Here is an 8866-nt window from a genome sequence, read left to right as displayed (position 1 = left end):
AAGATTTTCGAAAAACGCAGAACAAGAGATGTGTGTACGATCAGTCAGCGCCCGAACGGTGATTTCCCAAAAATACCTTTATATATTATGTGATATTGATATTGATATGATGTATCCGCATGCTAGAGTAGGCTAGGTATTGCTATTAGGACTAGAGTGGCCTGATGTGTGATGCCTTAGCCTAGAGAGGGGTGAGCTGCTATGAGATGCTTGAGAGTGAGTAGGTAGCAGCAAGGGACTTATGAGAAATCTATTAGAGAGTAGTCTATGCATGATAAAGTACTTGAGACCTGGGATCCAAAGAGAAGGACTTGGAGTGTATTCTGGTGCGGTGCGGACAGTAGTATTGGGCCCGTACTACTGGAAGCACCGGAGCGGTGTGCAGCCCAAGTCAGAATCTTTGGAATGCCAAGAACCAAGGAGAAAAGAGTTGTCGAGTGTGAGCATACTCGTGTGGATTCTAATTTATCGTATGTTGTATTTCAGAGGTAGATCATGGTGAGGACACGATTGATGCCCGAGAGCAGTGGTACCAGTGAGGAGGAGATCCGCCGGATCATTCAGGAGGAGGTGGCTGCGGCCATCAGGGCAGAGATACCGGAGATGTTTGGGTCTATAAAGACCACCTTGATTGAGACGTTTGATGAGCGTTATGCTGCTCTTTCTGAGGCTGCTGCTGCAGCGGCTACCGCAGCGATTGCTGCTGCGAGGCCGCAGGGTGGGGATGCGTTGCTGTTCCGTGAGTTCAGCAACACAAAACCACCAGAGTTTGATGGTACTCAGGATCCGGTGGCAGCTATGAGGTGGATATCTGATATTGAGGGGTGTTTCTTCACTTGCTCGTCTCCTGAGCATTTGAAGGTTCGGTTCGCGCTGAACCAGCTTCGCTTGGGAGCGAAGGACTGGTGGAAGTTTGTGACAGCGCATTATTCGCCTGCTGAGCTTTCTGCGGTGACCTGGGAGAGGTTCACCACTATGTTTCGGGATGAGTACGTTCCCCAGGTGGAGAGGGAGCGTTTAGCACAGGAGTTTCTGACCCTCAAGCAGGGTACTGAGTCCGTTACAGCGATCACGAGAATGTTCCACGAGAGGGCGATGTTCTGCCCTGAGCACGTGTCCACTGAGCAGGCACGTATGAGCCGCTACTTGAGCATCTTGAGGAGGGATATTCGGGAGTTCGCTGCGAACTCCTCGTACCGGACATTTGCCGAGCTTCAGGCAAATGCCCGGAAGAGGGAGATTGAGCTTGAGACCCAGGCCAGGGAGGAGGCAGAGTCTCAGGGGAGGGATCGGCGACCGGCGTTGTCGCAGCCGGCCGCCAAGCGGGCCAAGCCTGCTGATCCCAGACCAGGGAGCCAGAAGGGCCGCACTTGCGGAAAGTGCGGCAAGGGTCATGACGGAGTCTGCCGAGCAGGGTCTTGCTACAAATGTGGCAAGGAGGGGCACATGGCCAAGGACTGCCCCAAGGGGTTTGCAGTGTGCTTTCACTGCAACCAGACCGGACACCGGAAGGCCGAGTGTCCGCAGTTGCGCGGAGCATCTCAGGGATCTGCTCCTGCCGCCACCAGAGTTACAGAGAGTCGGCCTGTGAAGGCCGAAATGCCGAGAGCTCGAGGGAGAGCCTTCCAGCTGACTGCGGAGGAGGTCCGCGCTGCGCCCGATGTTGTGGCTGGTATGTTTCCTTTCGTGTATTTATTTTGATATATGGTGTTATGCTTATTTTATGTTATGTGTAGGTACCTTTCTTGTGAATTTCGTACCTGCTTTAGTGTTATTTGACTCGGGTGCGAGTCGGTCTTTTGTATCTTTGGCCTTTAGCCAGCATATCAGTGCTAGTCGTGAGGCACTGAGTCGGCCTCTGAGAGTCTCCATAGCTGATGATAGAGTGATTTGTGCCGCAGAGGTTTTCCGGGGATGTGTGTTAGAGATCTTCGGGATCGAGTTTCCGATTGATCTGATTCCTATTGCGATGGGTGATGTTTGTGTCATTGTGGGCATGGACTGGTTGAGCCGATTCGGCGCGATTATCGACTGTGAGCGTCAGCTGGTGACTATACGAGACCCTAGTGGGGGAGTTCTTTCAGTGTACGGTGAGGGTACACGTTCGGGATTAGCCTTTTGTTCGGCCGCTAGGGCGAGGCAGTGTCTACAGCAGGGCTGTAAGGGTTTTGTGGCGTATGTGATGGATACGCGAGCGACTTCCGAGAGACCGAGTTCAGTTGGGGAGGTACCGGTGGTGTGTGAGTTTCCAGATGTCTTTCCCGAGGAGCTGCCGGGAGTACCTCCTGTGAGGCAAGTGGAGTTTGGTATTAATTTGGTTCCGGGGGCTGCACCTATAGCTAAGGTGCCTTATCGTCTTGCACCTCCAGAGATGCAAGAGTTATCCTCGCAGCTTCAGGAGTTGCTGGGGAAGGGATTTATTCGGCCGAGCAGCTCGCCGTGGGGAGCACCTATTCTGTTTGTCAAGAAGAAGGATGGTTCACACCGGATGTGTATTGATTACCGGGAGTTGAACAAGCTGACGGTCAAGAACCGTTACCCATTGCCGAGGATCGACGATTTATTTGATCAGTTGCAGGGAGCATCTTGGTTTTCCAAGATCGATTTGAGGTCGGGATATCATCAGGTGAGAGTGCGAGATGAGGATGTCCAGAAGACAGCTTTCAGGACGCGATATGGGCATTATGAGTTTGTGGTGATGCCTTTTGGGCTCACTAATGCCCCGGCAGTGTTCATGGATCTCATGAACAGGGTATGCAGGCCGATGTTGGATCGGTCGGTGATTGTATTTATCGATGATATTCTGGTGTATTCGAGATCTAGAGAGCAGCATGAGGAGCATTTGAGGGAGGTCCTTGGGGTGCTGAGATCGGAGAAGCTTTATGCAAAGTTCTCCAAGTGTGATTTCTGGTTACGGGAGGTCCAGTTCCTAGGACATCTCGTTAACCAGGAAGGGATTCTGGTCGACCCGGCCAAGGTTGAGGCGGTGATGGGTTGGGAAGTGCCAAAGTCACCCTCTGAGATCAGGAGCTTCCTTGGTTTAGCAGGGTATTATCGGAGATTTATCAAGGATTTCTCCAAGATCGCAGTGCCGCTCACTAGGTTGACCCGGAAGGGTGTTGCATTCTCATGGGGTCCCGAGCAGCAGACCTCCTTTGAGACACTTCGCCAGAGGTTGTGCGAAGCCCCGGTATTAGCTCTCCCGGAAGGGATGGAGGATTTTGTAGTATATTGTGATGCATCGATTTTGGGGTTGGGTGCGGTGTTGATGCAGAGGGGTCATGTGATAGCATATGCATCGAGGCAGCTGAAGCCTCATGAGACAAGATATCCCACGCATGATCTAGAGTTGGGGGCAGTAGTGTTCGCCCTCAAGATTTGGCGCCACTACTTATATGGGGTTCGATGTACGATATACACGGACCATAAGAGCTTGAAGTACTTGATGGATCAGCCCAATCTAAACATGCGTCAGAGGAGGTGGTTAGATGTGGTCAAGGATTATGATTGTGAGATCCTGTACCACCCGGGCAAGGCCAATGTGGTGGCCGATGCGTTGAGCCGCAGGGCGGAGAGCACTCCATTGCGAGATGTATGTTTGAGATTGACCATGATAGCTCCGGTATTGGATGCCATTCGTGGGGCACAGGCCGAGGCTGTGCAGCCGGAGATGCAGAAGAGGGAACGGGTCGTTGGTTTGGTTTCAAAATTCGTTGCGGATGGGCGAGGGCTTATGACTTTTCAGGGTCGGATTTGGGTACCGTTCGTGGGTGGTACGCGCACTTCCTTGATGGAGGAGGCTCATCGGTCGAAATTTTCGATCCATCCGGGGGCTACGAAGATGTATTTGGATTTGAGGAGAGAGTATTGGTGGCCCTGTATGAAGAGGGACGTCGCGTGGTTCGTTGAGAGGTGCTTGACCTGCCGTAGAGTTAAGGCCGAGCACCAGAGACCACATGGCAAGTTGCAGCCATTGGAGGTTCCCGAATGGAAATGGGAACAGATCACTATGGATTTCATCACCAAATTGCCGAGAACTGCCGGGGGAGTTGATGCAATTTGGGTGATTGTGGATAGGTTGACGAAGAGCGCTCACTTCCTTGCCATCAGTGAGAGTTCTTCAGCAGAGAAGTTGGCAGAATTATATGTGAGAGAAGTGGTATCTCGGCATGGAGTGCCGATTTCGATTGTTTCAGACCGTGATGTGCGCTTTACTTCCAGATTCTGGAAGAAATTTCATGAGGAGTTGGGTACTAGATTGCATTTTAGTACCGCATATCATCCCCAGACAGACGGTCAGAGTGAGCGGACGATTCAGACGCTTGAGGACATGCTTCGAGCATGTGTGTTGGATTTTGGGGGTAGCTGGGATGCGTATCTACCCTTGGCAGAGTTTTCCTACAACAACAGCCATCACTCGAGCATTGGTATGCCACCCTTTGAGCTGTTGTATGGTAGGAGGTGTCGGACCCCCATTTGCTGGGGAGAGGTCGGGCAGAGAGTGATGGGCAGTACCGAGATCGTGCTTCAGACGACAGAGCAGATTCAGCAGGTCAGACAGAGGTTGTTGACTGCCCAGAGTCGACAGAAGAGTTATGCAGACAGACGCCGGTCCGAGCTTGAGTTTCAGGTCGGTGACTTCGTTCTCCTGAAGGTCTCTCCTTGGAAAGGGGTGATTCGATTCAGGAAGAGGGGCAAGTTGGGGCCCCGGTATATTGGGCCATTTCGCGTGATTGCGAGGGTAGGCCGGGTAGCCTATCGTTTGGAATTGCCAGCAGAGTTGGGGCAAATCCACGACACTTTCCATGTGTCGCAATTGAGGAAATGTATTGCCGATGAGTCGGCAGTAGTTCCATTAGAGGATATTCAGGTGGATGCGAGCCTGAATTACGCCGAGAGACCAGTAGCCATCAGAGATCGGAAGATCAAGGTTCTGAGGAACAAGGAGGTACCTTTGGTGTTGGTTCAGTGGCAACACCGGAAGGGATCAGAGATGACCTGGGAGCCGGAGCGCGAGATGCGGGCTCAGCATCCGGAGCTATTTTAGAGCGAGACTTCGAGGGCGAAGTCTAATCCTAGTGGGGGAGAATTGTAACAGCCCGAATCTTCAGGTATTTTATTGTTTTAATATTTTGAGTTTTGAGAAGGGACTCGGCGAGTTGGAGCTCAGACTCGCCGAGTAGGGTCGCGATTCTGGACGCGGGATTCGTTCGGACTCGGCGAGTCCAGGATATGGACTCGGCGAGTCCACGCTGTTTAATGAAACCCTAATTTCTCGGGTTTGGGACCTATTTAAATGGCCTTATGGCCGTCATTTGCATCCATCAGTCCATAGAGAGAAACCCTAAAAGTGCTTTAGCGATTTGAGAGTGAGAGGAGGCATTTCTTGACATTTGTGTGTTGTTTAGCAAAGAAGAAGAGGCTCTAGCCAAGAGGAGGCAAAGGGGGACTGCTATTTGGTGGATTGGAAGCTTGACCCTTCAATCTAAAGGTATAATTTCGACTCATCTCCTGTTTTGTGAAGTATAACCGATTTTAGGGTTTCTTGTGGCCTTGTTGGGTTGATTTGATGGCCAAATAGTCCCATGCTAGTGATGAGACTCCGGATCTGGATCCATAGAGGTCCAGAGAGCCTCATTCTTCAAGCTTTATAGAGAACAATGGAGGTCATGACCTTGTATAGTGAGATTTGTTGAAGATTCTTCATATTTGGTCATATAGAGGTTGTTAATGCATCAAGACTAGGACTTTACGTGATGAATCAGTCTAGGAGGGCCAGATCTATGAATTGTTGGAGTAGATCTGACCTTAGAAGCAAGTTCGAGTGATTGCATGGAATGGACTCGCCGAGTCCGATGAGCAGACTCGGCGAGTAGCTTGAAGATTGCCTTGGACCGGCCAGAGAGTGGTCCAGACGAGTCAGGAGTTGACCCAGTGAGTTAGGGCGAGTTAGAGAGAATTGTCATGTGGTCTGAGTCGAGCTGGGACTCGCCGAGTCGTTCTTGAGACTCGGCGAGTTGAGTCGGGGTGGTCCCGCGATTCTTCCAGGTGGAACTCGTCGAGTCAGGGGGAGTACTCGACGTGTAGAAAGGGAATCCTAGAGAGTTGGTGAGAACGTCTAGACTCGCCGAGTTGCCACGTGCACTCGCCGAGTCCGGTCAAAGTTGACCGTTGACCGTTGACCGTTGACCTGTGTTGACTTCTTAGGGATAGTCAACCTTAGAGATAAAAGTGTTAATTAGAGTCTTGTGATGTTATAGGAGGATTAGAGCTCGGAGGATCGAGTACGAGGGATTTCAGGGATCGTGAGATACCGAGACACGCGAGGTGAGTCTTCTCACTATACTTTACCTTGAGTAGGTAATCAGAGTCATGTGATAGAGTATGTGTATGTTATGTGTATGCTATGTGTTGTACTGCATGATGTCTATGTGATTTATGTGGTGCATGCTTATAGAGATGGAACCGGAAGGTTCCCAGAGTTAGAACCTGAGGGTTCACAGAGTTGGGTGCACGGACCCATAGAGTCATGGCCTCGAGTGGCTAATATGTGTTTTATGTGTGATATTTTGGGGAACTCACTAAGCTTTGTGCTTACAGTGTTAGTGTTGTTGTTTCAGGTACTAGCGATGACCGTGGGAAGGCGCCGGCTTGATCTGTACACACGTAGAGGAATTCGATATAATTATGTGATCTTGGGATTTGTATGATACATATTGGAATTTGAAAACTTGATGATTTATGAAATTAAAAGAGAAATGTTTTTTTTATAAATTGTGAAAAAAATAAATTTCAAAATTTTCGGTGTTACAGAACCACTGCTGAATCATCCACTAGGCACTTCCACAGCTGGGAGACATGGAAGGTGCTGTGGATCTGACTGAGTTCGGCTGGCAGGTCCAGCATGTATGCCACCTTTCCCACCCGGGCTACAACCCTGAACGGTCTAATGTATCTCGGGCCCAACTTGCCCCGCTTTCTGAATCGAATGACGCCCTTCCAAGGCGACACCTTCAAGAGAACCATATCCCCGACCTGGAACTCTAGGTCTGATCGGCGCTTGTCGGCGTAACTTTTATGCCGACTCTGCGCAGTCTGAAGCTTGCTTCGAACCTGTTGGATTCTCTCGGTCGTCTTGAGCACCACTTCTGTGCTCCCCATGACCCTCTGGCCAACTTCACCCTAACATATCGGGGTCCTGCACCTCCGCCCGCACAACATCTCGAATGGGGGACGGTCAATACTCGCGTGGTAGCTGTTGTTGTATGAGAACTCAGCCAAGGGAAGATAGGTATCTCAGCTACCACCGAAGTCTAGCACACACGCCCGCAGCATATCCTCCAAAGTCTGAATGGTCCGTTCGCTCTGACCATCCGTCTGCGGGTGAAAGGCGGTGCTAAAATGCAAACGAGTGCCCAACTTGTCATGAAACTTCCTCCAAAACCTGGAAGTGAAATGTACATCCCTATCTGAAATCACCGACACCGGCACTCCGTGCCGCGCTACTATCTCCCTGATATAGATATCGGCCAACTTTTCAGCCAAGATACTCTCTTGGATCGGAATAAAATGGGCGTTCTTGGTCAATCGATCCACGATAACCCAAATCGAATCTACTCCACGCGCAGTCCTGGGAAGTTTTGTGAAAAAATCCATCGTAATATCTTCCCATTTCCACAACGGGATATCAAACGGCTGCATCTTGCCGTTCGGTCTCTGATGCTCGGCCTTGACCTTCCTGCAGGTCAAACATCGCTCGACATACCAAGCCACATCCCGCTTCATGCAAGGCCACCAATAGTCTAGACGAAGATCCTTATACATCTTCGTCGCCCCTTGATGAATAGAGAATCGGGATTTGTGCGCCTTCTCCATCAAGATCTGGCGCACGCCTCCGTGATACGGCACCCACACCCTACAATGTAGTGTCAATAATCCTCGGCTATCATAATCTAAGGAGGTGACTTGATCCACTATTCGTTCGCTCTTCCGATGCTCTTCCTTCATAGCCTCCTGCTGAGCTTCCCGAATCTGCTCTAACAGGGGAGTCACCACAGTCATCCTCATACACACATCCTTGATCGGTACCGCCTTACGGATAAGCGCATCGACCACTACATTGGACTTCCCCGGGTGATAAAGGATTTCGCAATCATAATCATTCACCACGTCCAACCACCGACGCTGCCTCATGTTCATATTCGGCTGATCCATGAGGTACCTCAAACTCTTGTGGTCCGTGTAAATGGTACACCGAACACCGTAGAGGTAATGCCGCCAAATCTTGAGGGCGAAGACCACCCCCCAACTCTAAATCATGCGTCGGGTAGTTCGCCTCGTGAGGCTTCAGCTGCCTCGAGGCATAAGCAATGACATGCCCCCTCTGCATCAATATTGCGCCTAAACCTGAGATAGACGCATCACAGTATACCAGAAAATCCTCTACGCCCTCGGGCAGGGCTAAGATTGGCGCCTCGCCCAATCTCCGCCTCAGAATCTCGAACGCTACCTGCTGCTCAGGCCCCCATCGAAAGACCACGACTTTCTTAGTCAACCGTGTCAGGGGTACGACTATCTTAGAGAAATCCTAAATGAATCTCCGATAGTAGCCTGCTAATCCTAGGAAACTCCGAATCTTGGATGGAGACTTCGGAACCTCCCATCTCATCACGGCCTCCACCTTGGCCGGGTTTATTGAAATCCCGTTCTGGTTGACGAGGTGCCCAAGAAACTACACCTCGCGCAACCAAAACTCACATTTGGAGAACTTGGCGTACAAGCTCTCTCTCCTCAAGGTCTCCAAAACCTCTCTCAGATGCTCCTCGTGCTCCTCCTGCGTCTTGGAATAAACCAAGATGTCATCAAT

This window comes from Lactuca sativa, chromosome 5 (genome assembly GCF_002870075.4).
Source record: "Lactuca sativa cultivar Salinas chromosome 5, Lsat_Salinas_v11, whole genome shotgun sequence".
Lineage (NCBI taxonomy): Eukaryota > Viridiplantae > Streptophyta > Magnoliopsida > Asterales > Asteraceae > Lactuca > Lactuca sativa.
This window is presented reverse-complemented; position numbering follows the sequence as displayed.